This window comes from Cervus elaphus, chromosome 7 (genome assembly GCF_910594005.1).
Source record: "Cervus elaphus chromosome 7, mCerEla1.1, whole genome shotgun sequence".
Lineage (NCBI taxonomy): Eukaryota > Metazoa > Chordata > Mammalia > Artiodactyla > Cervidae > Cervus > Cervus elaphus.
Window position 1 is genome coordinate 36250121 of NC_057821.1, and position 22225 is coordinate 36272345.

A 22225-nucleotide genomic window follows, 5' to 3' on the forward strand; every position below is an offset into this window, starting at 1 on the left:
GAGTGGAGTCAGCCACCTTGATAGGATGTCTAGAGGGTGAATCTCTTGGAAACCAGTGTCCTAAAGGTGTAGTACTTTGGGGTGGGGGGGAGGGTCACGAATGTAGAGAGGCATCATGACCATGTCCAAACTGGCCATGTACTTTAGATGAGATGCTGGGCATGACTTTTTACTCTTGCAACTGTCCTTGCATATTTTAAGAGATAAGTCTACTGTGTTTATAACATGGAAAGGATGTCAAATGCTTTCAGTATTTTTCTAGGGGAAAATTGAGTTGAAGATTTAGATAGAGGTCTGTTAATATCCGATATCTTGTTGATATCTGGAACTTCTTGGTGGGGGGGGAGGGGGGGTGGCACAGACTAAGGAAAAAGCATCATCAGCTATTTAAAGGATAGACTTTTCTCCTTAACTGATATTTATGGGAGTTTCTGTGTAACTGCCCTTGTTACACGTTTGTCTACACTTTTTTTTTGTTTGTTTTTTTGAGCCCTGCTAGCGAGCTATGAGTTTGCACTCTGAAACCTAGCCAAATTTATCACAAGGGCTGTTATAACAAAGACCTTTCAGTGTCAATTACACAATTTAACTACACAGTTCTTTTTTTGCTGTTGTTGTTTTTTAAGGCAACCGACAGTGATTAGTGGAGAATTAGAACCACTGCCTGCCCTAGTTGAGCATGACTTTCAGCAAGAGGATCACAGGGGTATAAGCCAAACATCAAAGACTATTACAGAGCTGTATCACTGCATGTGAACAGGTAGGCATTTGAGACAAAAACAAAAACTAAGGAAGGAGAAGTGAAAAGATCTAGTAAAGAAGGACCCCAAAGGGTAATATTCTGTTAGGCAAAAGAGGTCATTTTTATACTGCTACCCGTTGCCCACCAATACACTGTGTAGTGCTAAGGGCTGGCACAAAAGATGCTGATTTTGAGGACTTTATAACTTAAGAGCAAAAGCATCAGGGACTTCATTAGGAGAAATGCAAGCTAGTCTTCAAGTGTTAAATCATGTGTTCTTACATAAATATTGAAGGCATTCCAGGAGAAACCAATGGGAGTGTGGTATCCTTTACTTGTTTACCAGCCTTGTAAAGCTTGGAATAGATATAATCTTTCTGAGCTTCTGTTATAAGATCTTAAGGTGTTTAAAGTAATATTTAGAATTTCCCTCAGGATTGTTTTATATTAATGAGATTATGGGTATGAAAGTACAGACAATGGGTATAAAGTGCTAGAATGTACTAAAGAGTATGTCATAGAATTTCATTATGGATGGATTGGGCTGTTATTGTTATTATTGGGCTAAATGAAGGAAAAGGTATGTCAAAAAGAATAGAGTCATGAATAAGGACACTGAAGAATGAAGAAAAGTTACTTACCAACCAAATTCTCTATTATGCTTGGAATCCCATATGGTATTATATATACAGCACAACTTCTATATAAAACAGCATAAAAGTTTTTCCTACATGGAAATATTCTTTTAAAGCAGTGTTCTTTAAATTTATCACCTGCATATGTGCTAAGTCACTTCAGTTGTGTCTGACTCTTTGTGACCCTGTGGTCTGTAGCCCGCCAGGCTCCTCTGTCTATGAGATCTCCAGGCAAGAATACTGGAGTGGGTTGCCATGCCCTCCTCCAGGGGCTCTTCCTGACCCAAGGATTGAACCTGCATCTCTTATATCTCTTGCATTGGCAGGAAGGTTCTTTACCACTAGCGCCACCTGGGAAGCCCACAATTTATTTCCTAATGGTAGCTATTTCCTAAAAGGGGAGGATAAGAGGAAGGTTGAGCAAAGTTGAATGCATTTACAGAGTTGGATATCATTTTGACAGATACCCCATTCCTTTTGTGCCTGCATGCTCCCTGATGGAATTAAATAACAGAATCTTGGCTTCTTTTACCCTTGACACTAACTTGTTCTTAAAGTTATTGTCTATCTTTTGCTCAAAGTGAGGAGACTGCATAAGTAGTGGTCATGATAATTTGCTTAGGTCTATATTTAGCTATTATATAAACAAAGTACTCATGAGCAACTCTCATTATTAATTTTCAGAAACTAGATCTCCATGAGCTCACCTATTTCTAATAAAATCAAATGTACCAAGAACATCTATTTGTAGAAAGGGCCTAATTGCAGCAGCAGCAGCAGCAGCAAACCTATCAAAACACCTTAGATTCCAGAACAGATAACACATCACAGTTTCCTTTTCTGGAAAACTAATGATAGGATTTAAAAGCTGCTTGGCAACAATTATGAAACATGGGCAATAAAACAATGTAATTGTACAAGAGAGAGAATAGATATCTAATTGATGTTTTCTTGTTTAATTAGTTTTAAATTCAATTACTTTGGTGTAAACTATGATTTAAAATAAATGTAATTGTCTTCTACGTGCTTTTGTCTTCATTAAAAAATATTAGCTGCCTCTGGGTTTATACAACAGAAGTATTTATACACAATTGGTATTTGGGATCAAGGGTTTTCTTTTTGAAATGTTCTAGCAGACATAATCACACAGAAAATAAGCCCCCTACCCCACCATGGGTAGAAAATCCCCCACCCACCTTTCTTTAAAAGTCATAGAAGGTGAGCTACCTCTATTTATTCACTTCTTTTCATCAGGGTGAAGTGAAAGTTGCTCTGTCATGTCCAACTAATTGCAACCCCATGGACTATACAGTCCATGGAATTCTCCAGGTCAAATACTAGAGTGGGTAGCCTTTCCCTTCTCCGAGACATCTTCCCAACCCAGGAATTGAACCCATGTTTCCCTCATTGCAGGTGGATTCTTTACCAGCTGAGCCACAAGGGAAGCACACTTAGCCTAAGCTTTAAAGCCTCAGGGATTTCTGAAATCCACGGGATCTGCTGGGGGTGGATAAATTCTGTATCTGTGGGGATGTCCCGCAACTACAGGATAATTTAAGGAATGTCCCTAAGGAGCTGTATCATTATCAATTTGAATGGTGTGTCAAGTCTGTGTCTAATTTGATGAGTTTGGAGTCATAGAGAGAGATGGGAGTGCCGATTTTCCAAGTGATGTATGTGTTTATGTGTGCTGGTGATTCAAGCCCACTTGGCTCGTCATAAATATCACAGGGTCGAGTGTCAGAGGGGCCATACAGAGAGATCAGAATTTAGTGACCTTGGAAAGAAAATGACCACTGTAAAATGAATAAATATGGCTGGTTTGAAATATTTCATAATAATAAAAAAAAAGAAATATTTCATAATAATGATTTTAGGCCTTCCCTGGGGGATCAATGGTCAAGAATCCACCTGCCAATGCAGGAGACACGGGTTCAATCCCTGGGTCGGGAAGATCCCCTGGAGAAGGAAATGGCAACCCACTGCAGTATTCTTGCCGGGAGAATCCCCTAGACAGAGGAGTCTGGCAGGCCACAGTAAATGGGGTCCCAAAGAGTCAGATATGACTTAACGACTGCACATCAACACAACAACATACTGATTTTGGGATCACTTAAAGATTTTAAAAATTACTCTTTGGAAAATGAAATGTATCAAATAACATGAATATTTTTCTAATTTGAATCTTGCATCATAATATTTATTTGAGCTCTGCTATGTGAAAATATATGAGGGTTTTTTATTTTATTTGCATAATTAGCAAAGTTTAAACGAGTTATTAATGTTGGTGAATACCAACATTAGGTATTGGATGTATATAACATCGTCTGTTTACACAATGATTATATAATTAGATGGCCATCTTCTGTGTCTAGAGTTTTTAAAGTATAATTTAGTTACTTGGAAATTCTTACAATATGAAGTTGAGTGCAAAGACAGGACAAAATATATAACATAAGTAATTTATTAGCCTACGTGAAACCCAGTTCCTTAAATCTAAAATGTGGATAATCTTGAGAGAAACACTGCTTAAAATAAGCAGAACAGTGTGTCAAGTATGTTGCCTGGCACCTATCAAGTATTCAGTTACTATTAGCCATTGCTATTAAAATAGCCAGTTCTAGCTCTATTTGGGCATCCCAAGTAGCTCAGTAGTAAAGAATTGGCCTGCCAAGCAGGAGACACAGGTTCAGTCCCTGGGTTGGGAACATCCCTTGGAGAAGGAAATGGCAACAACTCTGGTATTCTTGCCTGGGAGATCCCATGGACAGAGGAGCATGGCGGGTCCATGGGGTTGCAAAGAGAGTCAGATGTGACTTAGCAATTAAACAACAACAACAACACACTCTATTTTGTTTTGTTAAAGTGTAATTTTTTTGCAGTATATGATACATATTTTTTCTTGTAACTATTATTTTCCCCTGTTCAAGTTGTTTCTTTAATTTTACTATAATCATATTTTTTCTTACTTTTTGGAAAGGGTGCATTCTTCATAAAGTAAAAACACATTTTCAAAGATTTAAGATCAACAATGTCATATCTATAACTAAATATAGAGCTTGGTTTTGCAATTTCAATTTTTTACTTCTTGCCATTACATTAAAATATCACACAAATTTGGTTAAAACAACCAAAGTTTTCAGAAAGTCAGGCTAAAGTTTTTGATGAAGTAATTTCAGTCTTTACCTCAATTGTTTCTTACTGTTCCTTTCAGTGGTTTCCTAGCTTTCATATACTGAAATATTATATGAAATAATATTACCAAAATATTAGTCTTTGGGAATAAATAATTATAAAAGTTAAGGAAGTCATCAACAAGGTGAATGATAATGAAAAGGAGGAAAATTTTAAACTAAGCTGTCCAATTTTGAATTAATGATAATGGTATGTGGAGCTGGACAATCATTTTGACTTATCAAGGTTTTGCTATTTTCATTATTACAAAATGACTTTAACTTTTCACTTAATTTTCATTTAGTGATATCTGTGTTGAGTTGATAGTTATCTTTAACCAGAGGATTATTGGAGGTGGGTGACTTTCTCCTTTTAAACATTATGAGAGAAATATTTGGGCTTCTGAAGAGATTAGTATTTTCTGTATTAGGGAGCATGTATATTATTTATTGGAATAAACATTCCAATATATTATAGATAAAATGTACTTCTTTTTGAGAAATGTCCTGCCCTTCTTTTTCTCTTCAGATATTTATAACTTAAAACTCTAACCACGTAAGAGAACTTTTTTGAAGTTTTCAAAGGGCATATATTCTGAACTTTTTATCAGCTACCATCTTGTTTCATGATTCCTGAACCAAGCCTTTTGCTCTTTAAGTAAAAGCAAAATCAACAGTTTTCATTGAACAGATAAATAAAAAATGCATAACTATTGAATTGAACAATGTTATGCTAATTAATAATAATTAATTAATGATGCATAGGAGAATCCTATGGACAGAGAAGCCTGGCAGGCTACAGTCCATGGGGTTGCAAGAGTCAGACATGACTTAACGACTAAACCACCACAATGATGCTTCAGTTGATTATAATTTTGAAGTAATTAAGTTATTTTGTCTTCACTAATTTTAGCTGTTTCACACTTTTAAATATAACTGGAAGAAATAAAAGAATGAAAGCATATAGCTTTTTCATATTGGAAAAGACTAATCTGGTTTTATTAATTTTTTTCTTCTGTTCACTTTATAGGACTCCTGTGAGTTGACAGGCAGTTAGTAGGCGGCATATACAGAAAACAGTGAAAACTGAAATCTAGAATGTAATGTATCTTTTAGGACATTAGTTCAGGCAATCCAGTTTCTGAGTACTTATTATGTGGTCACCAGAAAGCTAGTGCTATGAGAAATATATCATGATTGTAGAATATTTTAACCACACTAGGTGGTCTGTGTTATATCAGTCCTTTGATATACTTTCAAATATTATTTGTGATGTTTTATAATTTACACACTTTTAAAATATATACATTTTCAAAATACATAAACAATCTCATTGTTAATAGTTCTATGTACTTGCTAATATTTTATCTATTTTATTTAATTAACATCTTTTAAAATTTTTCCATGGTTTATTTCTAGATTTGCCATTTTTCCTTCCAATTAGGTTTATTTCTGCTTTGTGCATTTCAAGGCTCTATTACTGTTTAAGTACCTGCATATTCTTTATTTTGATACTGTTTTACTTTTACTAGAATCTTCATTTTATTAGAATGAAATGATTGCCTTATTGAAGGTTGTTGCTTTAATATCCACTTTGATATTAGCATGCTGCTTTCACTTTTTTTGATTAGCATTTCATTGTTAACAGTTCTTTAAGTTTCCTATGTCATTTTGTTTAGTTATACCCTTGAAACCAGGATATGGTATCCCTCTGTATAGGCAGGAGATTGGTTCCAAGATAGTCTCCACCCATCTCCCCTGATACCAAAAATCCCCCACTGCTCAAGTCCATTATGTAAAATGGCAGAGTACAGTAGCCCCTCCCCCATCTCACCCCTTCACCCCTGCATCCCCGGTTCCACCTCTGTGGATTCAACCATTGAAGTGAAAGTCACTCAGTCATGTCTGACTCTTTGTGACCCCCATGGACTATACAGTCCATGGGATTCTCCAGGCCAGAATACTGGAGTGGGTAGCCTTCCTGTTCTCTAGGGGATCTTCCCAACCCAGGGATCCAACCCAGGTCTCCCGCATTGCAGGCAGATTCTTTACCAGCTGAGGCACTATGGAAGCCCAAGAATACTGAAGTGGGTCATCTATCCCTTCTCCAGTGAATCTTCCCAACCCAGGAATCAAACCAGGGTCTTCTGCATTGCAGGCGGAGTCTTTACGAACTATGGATCAAATCCACAGATGCTGAACTCTTGGATACAGAGGGCCAACTGTGTAAGTAAATTGTCTTCAATCTAATATTTTATCAAGAGAATTTAACTTTCTTAACATGATGAATTCTGTGTCTACCGCCTCATTTTGTGTTTTTGACTTACATCTTTGTAGGATTTTCTTTTTCCCTTTCTGCTTTTCTGCCTTCCCGTAGGTCAGTAAAGTTTGTAATATGATCATTGTGTGCCGTGTGCTAAGTCCCTTCAGTCAGGTCCGACTCTGTGCGACCCTATGGGCTGTAGCCGACCAGGCTCCTCTGGAAACTGGGGGTTCAATCCCCATGTCTGGAAGATCCCTTGGAGAAGGGCATGGCAATCCACTCCAGTATCCTTGCTTGGAGAATCCCATGGACAGAGGGGCCTGGTAGGCTACAATCCATGGGGTGGCAAAGAGTCAGATACTGCGACTTAGCATATGTCCTTAATTCAGAAAATTCTTACATTTTAAAATATAGCCTCAGACACTTTCTCTGCTGGAACACTTACATAATTACATTAAATTATCCCAACCCATAGCCCATACTTCTTATACATGTTTTATGTCTCTATCTACCATGCTACATTCTGTAAAACTTCCCCCAAACTATATTCCTATTTATTTATCCTTCATGTCTCATTTAAAGGTTAACCTAATTAAGAACATTTCAAAAACAATAATTTTCATTTTAAGAATCTCTTAATTTTTTTATATTTATCCTTCATTATTACATTTATATCTGTTTTGGTTTCATAATTTCTCATTCTTGAGTTACTCATTTCTCATTCCCTTCAGAGATTCTAAACATACTTATTTTAAAACCACTATTGATGTTTTTCTCTTATTTTCATTTAATCTGTCATGAGTTCATTTCCTGCTGCCAAGTGGTGGCTTGGCTCAAGGTTGCCTGGCTGCAAGGCTGTCTGCTTCTTTGTGCCTCTATAAGAGGCAGTGTTATAAGCACTGTGTTCCCCCAAATTAGTAAATCAGGGATTTTTTTCAGCTCCTTTTCAGTGTCAAGAAGCTCCACAGTGAGACCAGCTCAAGTGCCCCATTGCACCCAAGGGACCACATTTCCTTCTATTCCATGGACTCTGCCTTTCCTTGCTTCTAGTCTCAGATCCTAACAGACCTGCAGTGTTAGTTTCTCTCAGTATTTTGCATTTCCTTCCATTTCTGGTCTTTCAGTATGTCAAAGATATTTAATTGTATCTTTTATATTTTATCTGCTTTCTGCCATATGTTGGATCAAAAAGGGAAGGTCTCAAAGCGTGAATTTATAACATCTTAATTAGGTATCAGGAAGTTATAAAATGTCATGCATACCCTTCCCCTTAGCAGTCTGCAAATTAATTGAGAAGAAAAGATTCTCACATGAAACATTCTAGCAAGAAACATTCAGAGAATACAAAGGAGACTCTAATGAAAATAAAAACTTATACCCATTTATACCAAAATAATCAGGGAAGGCTTTTTGAACATAGCAGAAGGAGTTGAGATTTTTCTTACAGAATGAGTAATGTTTGTAGGAAATATATGAATATATGAATTTTAATTCTTTACAGATGTACTTTATTATGTGCCCAGAAGATGCAATATATGTAACTTCCACTAGTGGCTTTTCAGTAACTTCCATTAGAAAGACAGTATGTTAAATTGTAAACCTCTGGGTACACACTCAAGTGGGAATATTAGATAATTTTAAGGGGGCCCTAGAAGTTTCACATAAAACCTTGTCCCAGTAGTCACTCAGTTTTGCAGAAGCTGATGCAAGAGGTGGAAATGTGTACACACATCTATGTCCTCTAAGAAATGTTAAGGCTATAACTACTGTGTTATTGCATTTAAAAGAATATTTTCCAGGAAAGTATTAGCAACAACTAATTGGATCAGTATTGACTCATTTCCCAGAGAAATCCAGTGTCTAATGCTGAGTGTCTCTTACTCCTTTTGCCTGAATTTTCAGCTTTAAGCTACTTCATAAACTGTTCATATCCTCAGAAAAGCCTAAAAATAATTGCATTACATAATTCCCTAATGTACCTCTGATGCCTCTCATCAGGGACCATACTAGGGGTTCAGCATACAAGCCAAGAGCCAGTAAATGAACAGTAACCAGAGGCAGGACTTTTCACAAATAGGCTCATGGTTTATTTAATGCCTCTGTTTAAGTCTCTCTTATTCATGCTGCACCGAAGTTCACCCAGCCATTTTACAGAAATAATGGATATATTTGGCCCTGTGCCTTGTTAGTTCTGATGGTTAGTCTGACTCAGACGAATAACATTCCAGGCAAAGAAAAATATGTAGCTCTTCTAGTGCATGGAAAAGAGCAACTGCAGGCTTCAGCCACGGGCTGTCGTAAGGTCTGCAAATGGATGACTAAATAGGTTCAAAGTAGGTGATGGAAATCAGGAGACAGGAAGATTAACCCACAAGACTGGTCTGTTTTAAGTCAGCTTGACTTCCATTTATTGCAACCCTGACATTGGAATAAACCTATTAAATATATTTTCAAAATGAAACCAAGTGGTAAAACATGATACCTTACTTTAAAACTTTTTAAATTGAATGCACCTGGTGAGGCTCTCTATCAATTTATGTTAATACCACACACAAGCAAGCCAGGACCTAATTACCAATTAAGCAATAAAACTGTTTATAAAAGCAAATGTTCTCTGGGTCAAGTCCATGAAAAAAAAAATATATATATATTACATGTATGTATAAATATAAATGTAAATATTATATACCCATATTCATGCTTGCATGCTCAGTCTCATCCAACTCTTTGCGACCTCATAGACTATAGCCCACCAGGTTCGTCTGTCGATGGAATTTTCCAAGCAATAATATTGGAGTGGGTTGCCATTTCCTTCTCCAATATATACCTGTATACACATACTATATTTCTTAACCTTTGTTATAATTCTCAATATGTTATTGAATATATGTTTCATAGAGATAACTTCTATGCAGTAATTTAATCATCCTAAATGATGAGAGGGATCCCATAATTATATAAAGTTCAGGGTCTTTGTAAGTCCAAAACAAAGATTCTTTAAAATGCATGAAAAATAATTGTTTCTTGAGTGGTCATTGTCTGAGTCCTCTCATTCCAAATGTGGCTGTTTATGATCACAAGCATCCGCAAAGAGACAGAGTTCTGACTGAACTCACCCTAATCCGCCCAATAAACCTTTCTCCAGAGAGCTGGTGTAAAAACTGAAGGTCAAGAAGCAAAGGGGCTCCCTGGAGGCTCAGCAGTAAAGAATCCGCCTGCCAATGCAGGAGATGGAAGAGATGCGGGTCTGATCCCTGGATCTAGAAGATACTGTGGAGTAGGAAATAGCAATCCACTCCAGTATTTTTTGCCTGAAAAATCCCATGAACAGAGGAGCCTGGAGGGCTGCAGTCCAAAGGGTGGCAAAGACTCAGACACAACTGAACTACTAAACACGCACATACATATACACATATAGGTTGTGATTCCAACAGATACATGTTAATATGCAGCACTATTTCCACAGTGCTTCACTTATTAATTTCTCTAGTGATAAACACCTGTACTAGTCTCTGTCTAGGTATCCATCCATTCATCCTTATTCTATCTTTTTAAATAGTTCAGTCATCACGTTTTTTGATGATTTTTCCCTCCCATGTAATAGAGTGTTAATGCAATTTTCAATCTCTGTGAGTAAAATACAATGAAATCTGCTCCAGCATCTGAGAACAATCATCTTCAAATGTGAATGTTGTGAAGAAATAAGTGCTGGAGTGAGTTTCTTGGTCATCCAGGTTATACTCATTTAAATATCTTCAATATGGTTACAAACTGGATCAGAAGTCTATTTGGAATTGAAAGGCTGCATTTGTCACACACGCATGTGCTAAAATCTCTTACATACTGTGGGTTAATTTCAAGTTTATATCCAAAGAATTCTTATTTCATCCAAATATTGTTCGCACTTCCAAATGTCAATTTCACATACTTCTCTTCTGAATTTGCCACTGAATGTATTATTTTGATTAATGTTGTCAGGAAGTACCTAAACATTTTTCCTTCTTGATTGGTATTCAACAAATTCTTTATTAGTCCCAGGCTGCTTTGGTATGTTCAGGAAAGTGTAAAGAAGTATGGGTTCTAGATCTTGCCATCTTTCCTACTCTCTAAATCAGGTGTCCCCAACCTGTGGGGTCTAATGCCTGATGATCCCAAGTGGTAATGATATTTTAATAATAGAAATAAAGTGCACAATAAATGTAATATGCTTGAATCATCCTGAAACTATTCCCCATATTTGGTCCGTGGAAAAATTGTCTTCCATGATACTGGTCACTGGTGCCAAAAAGGCTGCTGCTCTAAATTATTCTTGGGGGACTTCTCTGGTGGTCCAGTAGGACTTCCCTGGTGGTCCCCTTTCAATGTAAGGGGCCTGGTTTGATCCCTGGCCAGGGAGCTAGATCCCACATGCTGAAACTAAGACCTGGCTCAGTTTAATTAATAAATAAATATTTTTAAAAAATCACTCTTGGCCTCAAGTTTTCTCATCTGTACAAAAAAGGGGCAGGACTAAATCACTGATTCTAGTAGGAGATGGATATAACAAAATCACTGATGAGACAATATGAGCATGTCTGTCAATAGTGGTTGTGACATGGACTCAAGAGTCAAATCTCAGCTGTTCCACTTATTTAGTTTTGTGATTATTATTTAATTTTTGCAGCATAGCATGCCATCATGTAAATGAGGGGAAAATTATGGTAGTAAAAATATAATTAAAAATCTCACTCATATGCCTTTATGTGAGTGTGTGAAAATTAAATGTAATAAATTCTGTAGGGCATTTAGTTCATGCTTCAAATGCAGTGATCACCCAGTAAACATCAGCAACAACTATAAAGTGCCAGCATTACTGTGCATCAAAATGGTGCACAGGACTGTGGAGCTAAAACTATCATATAATTTATTCAGATATTTGACATTTATTGAGCACCTGCTAAGTGCCTGACATTGTTCCAAACACTCATGTTATACAATACCTCCACCCACAGAGTTTACTTACATTTTAGTTGGAAACACAAGAAAAATAGGATATGACAAGACATAATGGAATATTGCCAACATGACATAGAGTGAAAAAGGCCACAAAGGAAAATGAAATAGGATAAAGAAATGCAGAATGATTTAGGATGGTCAGTGTTCCTTTCTATAGGGTAGCAGGCAAGGCTTCTCTGAGGAGAAAGTGTTTGAGTGGGGGAGACTATACAGATACCCGAGGGAAAAGCTTTCCCAGTAGTGGGGTCAGGATATGCAAAGACCCTGCATGTGAGCAAACTAGCTTGTTAGAAAGCAAGCAAGAAGGTCATGTGACTACCGATAGGGAGAGGGTAACCTGATACGGAGGGGCTAATTGTAGGAGATAAAGGCAGAGGTGTAGACAGAGGCCAGAGAGCCAAGACCTTGTAGAACATGGTGGACTTGGGAGTTTCAGTGTGGTGAGAAACCATCAGAGTACCATGAACAGGGAATTACCATGACTAAAGTTTTAAACACACCTGAGTTTAAATCCTCTGCAGGAAAGTTGTGAACCAATATGGCGTGTTTCTTCACTTGTTATTGGAAGGTTTAAAAGAAGCAATGGGTGTGAAAGCAATAGACACAGTGTTTGGCACAAAGGATATGCCTGAGATCCTTAAACATTAGAAATTCTTCTTCTTCACCTTGAAAGTCTTAGGCGAGAAAAGACACAAGATGGATTTCAACCCATGCTTTCCCACTGTTATTCCCAGCTCCTGACATGACCTCCATTGCAGCCACTCTTTTGGATAAAAGCTTTTCCCTTAAAAGACTCTTGTAATAACATGTGTTACATAAGATGAATTAGTGCCACTGGCCTTTACTAACAGGAGTCCTAGTTACTATTATAAGTTGGTGATACTTTGAGCAAATGGGGAACAAGGTGTGCGTGAAGCAGAGCGAGCCTCCTTCATGGCCCATGGAGAACAGCATGATCACTGGTCCTGGGGTTGGAAAGAGGAAATTAGATAACAGCACCCTGTGAGGGGCGGGGAGGGGTGGTTGATGAATGAGATGCTATCTTTAGACAGCCTTCCACTCCAGGTTGGAATTTTGTTTTCTTTTTCCACACTTGAGGAGTATATGTCACATGGAGCCACACAGAGAGTAACAGATACACTCACATACTGGAGGCCAAGATTTCAGAGCCAAGCTCTTCTCAGGTTTAAGATTAACACTTGAGGGTTTCCTGGACTCAGTGTTCCATTTTGGAAACAGCATTTTCCATTTGATCTTTGCCTCTTATTTGCTCCTTCTTAGTTTCATCTTTTATTATGATATTTGTATTGGTTCACTGCCTTTCAGTGAGTCAGTCAATGGGTATTCAGCACTGTAGATTTTTCTACCTAAAGCAAATCAGTTGTGAAAATCTAAGGCAAGAAGAGGGACTTCCAAAATATATACTTTCTTGCCAATGATTCAAAGAAGGCCTACCTGCCTTGGATATTATTTAACTTGAATATTTACAATATTTTAAGTCTTGGGAAAAAATTTTTTCTAACACAATTACACCAGGAATGCTAATGAAGACTGTAGCAAATTATAATTATAAAATGTTCTCTAGGTTTGCTTCATATAGAAATTCATGTAATATTTCGCATGACATGATTCAGCATCTTGATAGCAAATATGGTACCATGTTTTGAAGTTTCTACATAGACTGAAACTCCACACTGAGTCCCCGGGTCTTCAAAGCTGAACTGAAAATGGAAGGAAAATCAGTCCAGACTTGGGCTCAACTCTTGTCTTCACCTAATTATAAGGATAGGGATGTTTCCACTCTGGTCTCAGGAAAGTCTCAGAATGTTTCCCTTGGAATCTCAAATCATAGGTCTAAAGAAACCTATGCCAGTCTGGTAAGTGTGACAACTATTACACAATAAAAGTTTCACGTCCTGCATCTCTCAGATGACAGTGCTAAATGAAAATAAATGAGAGTATATTTTTTGGGGGGCCTGTTCCCCAAATCCTTTGTCTCTGTTACCTTTTCATGTGGAATTCAGTGTTAGCTACCTATAAATTATCTTGCAGCTGTCCGAAATAAATTATTCAGGATGCATTTTCTTGACCTTTTACCAGCATTCCACATGCTTCTAATCCTTTTTTATGTAATAGGTGGGAAATACATTATAAATAAATGAGAAAACCATTTTCATCAGGTAAAATCTCCCCTTAGTTTTCTTGTCCCTTAACTGAATTTTATTAGCATCCATTCTTTTTTCTCTATTCTGTCTTGAAGTTCACCATTCTTATTCCTGATCACATACTTTTACTCCTTCTCAGTGAACTTGTTCCATCAGTTATTCATTCTTTCTTTTTTATTTTTGGCCACGCTGCAGAGCTTGTAGGATCTTAGTTTCCCAGTCAGGCACTGAACCTGCACCCTCAGTGATGAAAGCTCAAAGCCCTAACCAGCGGACTGTCAGAGAATTCCCTCTTCCTTTAATTTCTCAATCTTCATCAAATCTACCCACTCTAAGTTCTGATTAAAGATCTTTCATAGTAAAAATGTTATTTTCTCAAAAAGCAAAGTTGTTTTATTAATCCTCCCTTCCCATCAATCTCTCCCCTCCACCTTTTTTTCCCATCATCTTCACACTCTACCTGGAGAAGCCACTTCACCATTTAACTCTGACTCTTCTGCTCATCCCTCTGCTCTGCTTCCCTCTACCACCTACAAACTGTTCTTTCAAATTTACCTTCTAATGTCTGTGTCCAGTGACCTCTCCTGGCCCCTGATTGTACATTCCAGCTCCTCTGAACACCTCATTTCTTTTAAAAAGTCACACTAACTGTTTTTCTTTGGCCACACTCCTTTAAAAACTCAAGATCCCTTGATATTAAACATATCAGATGACATGCTGGGTCAAGTGAATCAAAAATAACTATAATAGAGTCTCAGATGAGATGAAGTTCACAGCCTAGGAGGGTAAACAAACACATACAAATACAGAATGCACAAATCCTTGTCACACTGCCTTTTTTGGTAAAAAGGGAGACTAGATTTCCAGAAACTTTATCCTAACAAAAACCACTTCAAATGATCCAAAACTATTTTGTGTTGACTTCTCTTCAAATGCCGTGCTTAACTGGCAGAAAAGCAAAGGAAATCTTCAAAGTCGGGGGAAAAAAATGTGAAAAGGTGAAGCAAGAGAGGTAAACAAACTCTAGAAGTAGTGCTTTCCTTGAGAGCTGCTAGTTCCTGAACTGTACTGGGGACAGAAACATAATTAGGAGAGGAAAAAAAAAAAACATGGCACCCAGTCAAAGTAGATATCTGAGCAGAGAAAGCCCTTCTCATCTTTCTGCCACAACCTTCCCTCCAATTTTCCACAAAACTTTGAATTCTGAAGGACAACTTTATCAGAAGTAACACAGTGAGAAGGGAAAAAAAAACAACATAAAAAAGGCATAAACAACTAGAATATCAGCAGTCAAAGTCAGAAGGCAATGAAACAGTATCTTTAAGGTCCTAGGAGAGATAACTCACAATCTAGAGTTATATACCCAGTTAAACTATCTTTCAAATGTTATGGCAAAGTAAAGACAGAAGATTTTATGCCAAAAACAGTCCCTCACAAATATTCCTTCTGAAGGCCCATGTAAGAAGAAAAAAGTACGTCAAAAGAAGTGGTGAAGAAAGAAAATGTTAAATGTCTGGGTAAATGTAAACAAACATCAGTTGCATAAAACAGTAATAACCACTACTTTGTATGGATAATAAAAGCAATATTGAATTTCTGAATACTTATAATAACATAGCTTATAAATAAGAGAGGTAGTTGATTTCTCTATTTCTGCTATTATATATTTTTCTTCCTTTTATTTCTTTGATATTCATTTACTGTTTTTTCTAATTTCTTAAAATAGTAAAATCATCAATTTCCAGCCTTTCAAATTTTCTAATAGATGAATAGAAGACTGTACATTTTCTTTTTAATTCAGCTTTAGTTGCATCCTAATCGTCTGATGTCTAATTTTCATTATCACACAAAAATATTTCTTTTAAATTTCCCTTTGATATCTTATTTGACCAACATATTATTTAGAAATATAAAGCTTAGTTTGCTAAAAGTTGAGTACTTTTTGTTATTTTCGTTACTGATTTTTAACTTCATTAGGGTCTGTGAGGCTGTAATTTTGGTCTCTGTTCCTGCAAGATTGCCAAAATCTCTACTTATTATTCTGCCTTTTAGTAGGAGTTCTCTGTCCAACACTTTGGATCCTAACTAAATCTTTTCTCCTATATCCAGAATTGACAAAAGTTCTGAAGTTAAAGATGAATTCTTTCTTCTCTATATGGTTTCCTATTGTCAGAAATTGTTTGCCCTAAAGTCTTGGTTGCCACAACAGTTTCCTAGTTTCTTTTAACAGATCACTTTTAAAGAAAACTTTCTCAGCTTCAATGGTTGTTCTCAGTGACAACCTAGGTCTGGCTGAAATAATAGCAAAAGTAAAAAACCCTCATATTTAATTTTATGTTTGCAACTTGTTGTTCTTAAAAATTGTCACCAAAATTATGTGTTTTGCCACCTTAAACATACAACTTCCTCCATTTCCATTACTCCTTTGTTGTTAATATTGATCTACTTTATAATGTTATGCAACTAGAATGTAAGTTATTGAAGGCAGCAACCAATATCCACATTGTAGTGTAGTCATGTATCGACTACACTTTTCTGTAGAAATCTTAATTGGTATCTTTCTTTTTTTTTTTCTTTTTTTGGCTGTCCAGGCACAGCATATGGGATCTTAGTTCCCTGGCCAGGGATCAAACCAGTGCCCCCTGCACTGAAGGCACTGGAAGCTTAGAGTCAACGACTAGACCTCCAGGGAAGTCCCTTAGTTGGTGTCTTTGAGCAAGAAGCTTTAAAAGAAGTGGAAAGAAGCACTGGAAGAGGGTTAGGAAAATAGGAAAATGTGATCTATTTTTCAGAAAAAGGCTTTCTAAAAACTTTAATGGAGGAAACAAGTAAAGTCTCATTCCCCAATTTATACAGACCTCCATAATTTATATCTTGCCATTACATGTATCATCATCTATTGCCTGAATAATTAAAAAGAGTTGGAACATTTCTGATTATTTTTTCTCTGAATTTCATTTGTCAACAATGCTTCTTTCTTCCATCATTATACATAACAGAAAAATATTGAATTGCATTTCTTACCAAAAGGAAGTTTTTACTGGAATATTCTCATTGGGTAGCAGAGATTGATACATTTTTATCAGCACTTCCCCACTAGTTACATTACGTTACTTTGCATACTGTTCCCATTGACAGTGATATTATGAAAAGCCATAGTGCATGCTGGGTAATGCAGACTTCAAGCATTCACACTCCATTAATTAATTCATCACCTAAAAGCTAAGTATTGATTTTTTAATGGTTTTACAAATCTATTTAAGTTTCTGTGATGTGATTAAGAGGATATGTGTTTACTGTAAATTATCCAACAAGTACAATGGTATTACTCTCAGAAATAGCAAACAATTTAGCTTGTGAGAAAGGAGGGGAAAAGATTAGTTAAAATATTTTTCCAAATATGGATTATTTATTCAATAGCTATTATAACTTTCTATTAAAAAAAAAAACTCTGCTATTTCAAACCATGGTACTATGTTTTTTGATTTGTGATGATAATGAAATCATATACCAGTGACTTTTTCCCCTAGATCCTATTGAAAATTATAGTGGATTAAATATTCTTTGTGGAACATGTGGAATTATTTTGTATGTTTTCAACTTCATTCCTAAAAGTTTTAGCTCACAAAACCATGCAATCTATTCTATAATTCTTAGAGTAAAAAGATTTTCCTCGTCAACTTACTAAAACTAGAAATCAAGTAATTATAGGATAAATTGATTCTTAATAGCAGAACAGAAAAATAAAAGACTTTTGGAAATGATGGGAGTTGCATTCAAAAGAAATGATTTTTTAAGTACAGTTGGGAAACATAAGAGTCATTTATGTATCTGCACAAAGTTAAGTATATCCTCTAAAGATATTCAGCGTAAAGTGTCATATAGAATGTGACAGTGACACGTAAGCTTTGGCTTATCCTCTTAAAGGAATTTTATTGCAAAGATCCTGGAGATGTTTTACCAAAAACCCTATATCATGTTTTCCTGTAGTATAGTGCAATATAATCCTAAAACTAATTCACCTTGCAGCATTTCAGACATTGCTAATATACACAGCTAAGGAAGGCAGAGAACATTTCTTTCTAAAAGTAAAACAGTGGGCAAGAATTATGTGTGAGTGTGGGTGGTGTGTGTCTAGAAAAAAAGAGTATGGAAATAATTACATGAAAGAGTTTCAAGTAAAGAGGTTTTTGTTTTTTGCTTACTGTCAAAGCAGAAAAATATTCCGGTGTTACTTTCCCAGCTAATCTTGACCTTACAACTACCTTGGAAAATAAACCTGGTCATTAGATAATTATGTGGCTGCCCATTTTCTTTTACTTTATATTCTAGAGGAAGTGGGTGCAGTATTTTTCCTAAGAATAGTTGCCACTATTATTCAGTTTTTAGATGACATCCAACTGGTAAGGGGAGATGGGAGCTATTTGAAGCCACTTATCATGCAGAGATAAAAAGGCTGCAGAAACTCCTGCTAGGTCTTTTGATAGCATTAATTAGCAGCAGAGTTAAGGTTGGTATATATCTATGACTTTCTTAAGACAAAGTTAATGTTTTATTCTCAGTGTTGAAAGAATAAGAAAAAAAAACCCCTAACATCAGAATGCTCCATATTTTATGAATAAGGAAATGAGACTATTTTGTAATGAAAGCTAAATAAGTGCATGTGCAGTCAATTTGGACTTAGGGAAGCACATGCCCCTTTTTCGAGGTTTGGTTTCTTTCTAGCTCTTTCCAAATCATCACCATTTGGCATTTCTTAAAAAGTGTACATAATTAGGATTTTTAAAAGGCTTTTTATAGGTTATGAAGTAGTGCTCTCATTTGTGGTTAACATCAAGTAAGTTTTTGGACTCTGAAAAGGAAATTAAGCATTACTTATTTACATATTTCTGCACACAGCCCATCCGTTCTGCATCTGTGTCCTTCAATAACTACAGACCCACAATTCTAAAGTATGCCACCTACAGAGGGTCATCAGAGATCTTTACTACCTAAGTTCCCATTTCTGAAAATGTACTCCATACAACATCAGCTTCCCAAATGGCTGAGTGGTATTGAATCTGCCAGCCAATTCAGGAGACACAGGAGACATGGGTTAAATCCCTGGGTCAGGAAGAACCCCTGGAGGAGGAAATGGCAATCTACTCCAGTATCTATGCCTGAAAACTCCCATGAACAGAGGAACCTGGCAGGCTACTGTCCATGGGGTCACAAAGAGCCAGGTATGACTGAGCAACTGAGCACAAATAGGCATGATATTAGTAACTGCTTTTTAATCAGGCTCTCAGTGCTGGGAAACATTTATGTTCTGTTGAGGCAATTTGATGATATTCCAAAACATGTTGAGTAATACGTGACTGACTGTCTTCCAGAGGGTAGTAAAAAGTCAATTTCTTGACAATGAAATCATTTTGATGACAGTACAGTTCTTAGAAATCCTGATAGTCTTGCGCTTGGAACCATGATCGTTTGATTCTGAAGTATTAGGTTATGTTAACAGACTCTTGACTATTTGTTTGGCATTATCAACCACCTAAAGAAATTGTTTTTTTGATAAATCTTCTCTTGCCCCCATCGGATATTTACATGAGTACCTTTCCTTGACAATCAGCATTCTGTAGCATAGATGTGTATATCATGCTGAAAAAACATATCTTTAGAGGCAAAATTTGATTGTATTTTCAATTTTAATTCTTTTCTTCACCACTGAATCAAAATTCAAAGACATATTATCGACTTCCAACTGTTTGCTCTAATTAATGTGGTAAGTGGATTGTCATCTTTGTGCAGCTTCTTTTGTTCATGTGACAATGCCTGTCCTTGTTGATCAGATAGCTGAAACTATGTCAATTAGGAACCAAATGCTATTTCAAGTTTATATTGTTTTTTAGAATAATCATTATTTAAATGAAAAGCCAATTGTTTTATCCAACTACAATATAAAAATATCTGCTAGTACATAGATAGTAATTAAACCTCCACTTTGTATGCCACTGAGACAATCTCCAAGTGTGCCGTCAGATTACAGAATATTGCCAATTGATTATTCTGCTGTCTCTCTGAAAAAATTAGTATGAAATGTGCAGGTTGTACAACTTAGCAATACCCTGACTTGCATCTAGTTGTGTACTGTTGAATGACACCTTTTCACACTGAAAGGAGTATTTTGCCCTGTTCTGGAAATGCTCCTTGCAATATAAGAAAGGTCACTGTACTTTGAAAATGACAAGAAATCTCATCACTCATTTATGAATTTATGTGATTCATTGACATAGCTTCATAATAAATAACACTCTGTAGAATTAAAGTAAAATGGATTGAGTCTCCAATAAAAATCTTATTTTCAATTATTTGAAATTTGAAAATAAGGATATATGTAATAAATACAAAATAATTTTATATAATAATAAAAGGAATATTGATTCCTTTTATACTTTAGTGAATATATTATGAAACATTTTTATGACATTTTGATAAAATTCAATACAATAGTAATAATCAAATTTAGCACATAAAAAAATAACATTTTATTTATAACAGGTTAGGACAAACTCTACCCTTACAGTATGTTAGTCAAGCTAAATTGACCACATTATTCCTTACAGTTTATGTTAAACCTTAAAAATGTAACATCAAAATGTATCTGTGAAAATCATAATTAATTTACATTTCACATTTGTGAAAGGTATACTGTGATACAAAATATTCTAATGTGTTTTCCAGGAAAGCATCAAACTGCCAGCAGAGGACTTATTATCCAAATGTGTATTTACTATCCAGCAGTGTGTTGCCAACAACATTTAGAAAGACTTTTAGAAAAGATGGAATCTGTTTTATTCATCAATATGTCCTTAGTGTTGAATACAATGTCAGACACACAGCAAGTGCATAATAAACATCATTTAGATGATGTTAATAAGTCAATATAAGACTGCATGACACTGAGAACCCAATATTATGGTGTCTAAAATGAGGGCTTCCAATAGCTTGCCTTTCATACGAGTAGTTGGTTTGGATTGAGTGAGCTTGATGGGCTCTGTAGAGTTTATCGTGTTCCTGGATCTGGGCTGCATTACTGGGATGGCATGGTCTTGACAGGACTTCCCAGGTGGTACAAGAATACTGGAGTAGGTTGCCATGCCCTCCTCCAGGAGATCTTCCTAACCCAGGGATTGAACCTCCATCTCCTGTTTGGCAGAGGGATTCTTTACCACTGCACCACCTAGAAAGCCCATATGTGTGTGTGTGTGTGCATGTGTACACAATGCAATTAAGATATTAGTTTTAATATTTTCAGAATGGCTAGCACTTGGTTCAGAGTTTTTAATTTTAGTCCAAAGAAAGTGACAGTCACCATCTCAATTCAAATAACGGCAACCATTGCAGAATTTAAGGACAGGAACAGCATAACCATAAAAGAGTTTTAGAAAATTTGCAGGTAACTAAGCCTGTGTATGTGAGAGAAAAAGTGTGATACTGACAGTTTGTAAATTTATGTTATGCCCCTCCTGGGGCTTTGGTGTCATTTTGAGATGATGTTGGAATTGAGAATATCAACAATACTTTACAGGCAGAGATGATCCATGCAGTGATCAGATTTCTCATTTAATCTCTCATTAGCTGAGAAATGTCAGATAGTCTGCTGAGGAAAAAAAATACAGTATTCCTACACCCTGTGTGTGTTTATAAATATCTACCGATACATTAAGATGAGCATTGAAAATAATTCACTAAATGATAGCTGTAATGAAGTGTGAAATAAATTATCGTCTTTGTTGGTAATAGAGATTATTGTGCTGGGCACAAAACATATTTATCATTGGAGCCTTGACAGTACAGGCCTGCTATAATAAAGGAACTATAAAACAAACAAGCTACAAGCCAAACATATGAAATTAATTTGCTATTTATATCTATATGGTAGATATGACTAAGACACTTGTCACCAGGGTCAGAAGGTGCCTTTGAGGACATTTGGATTCCCAGACAGTAGCTGAGTGATCCACTGAAACCTTGCAAACTTGCAGCTGCTTCCTAAGATCTGAGACAGAAACTTTAAGTGAAGCGATTTTCTGAGGACTATGTCTCAAATGTGAGCACCATGATGATTTGGTTAAACTCATATCCAGCTCATCAAAATGTTGCAGTGTTTTAGGTCACTATCAAAATTCAGCTATTTTCAGGTAAAAAAAATCATACCATCTTCAGAAAGTTTCTTGTAACTATTTCACATGGCACCCATACATCCGCTA

General features: G+C 36.2%; 1 long non-coding RNA gene across 1 annotated transcript; it reads left to right on the plus strand.

Annotated features, from left to right (window-relative positions):
• The first annotated feature begins 643 nt into the window (after positions 1-643).
• LOC122697543 lies at positions 644-16898 on the plus strand. Its single transcript, XR_006342103.1, has 3 exons — positions 644-760; positions 6709-6776; positions 16565-16898. It is a non-coding gene; the product is annotated as an uncharacterized LOC122697543 (long non-coding RNA).
• The last annotated feature ends 5327 nt before the right edge of the window (positions 16899-22225 follow it).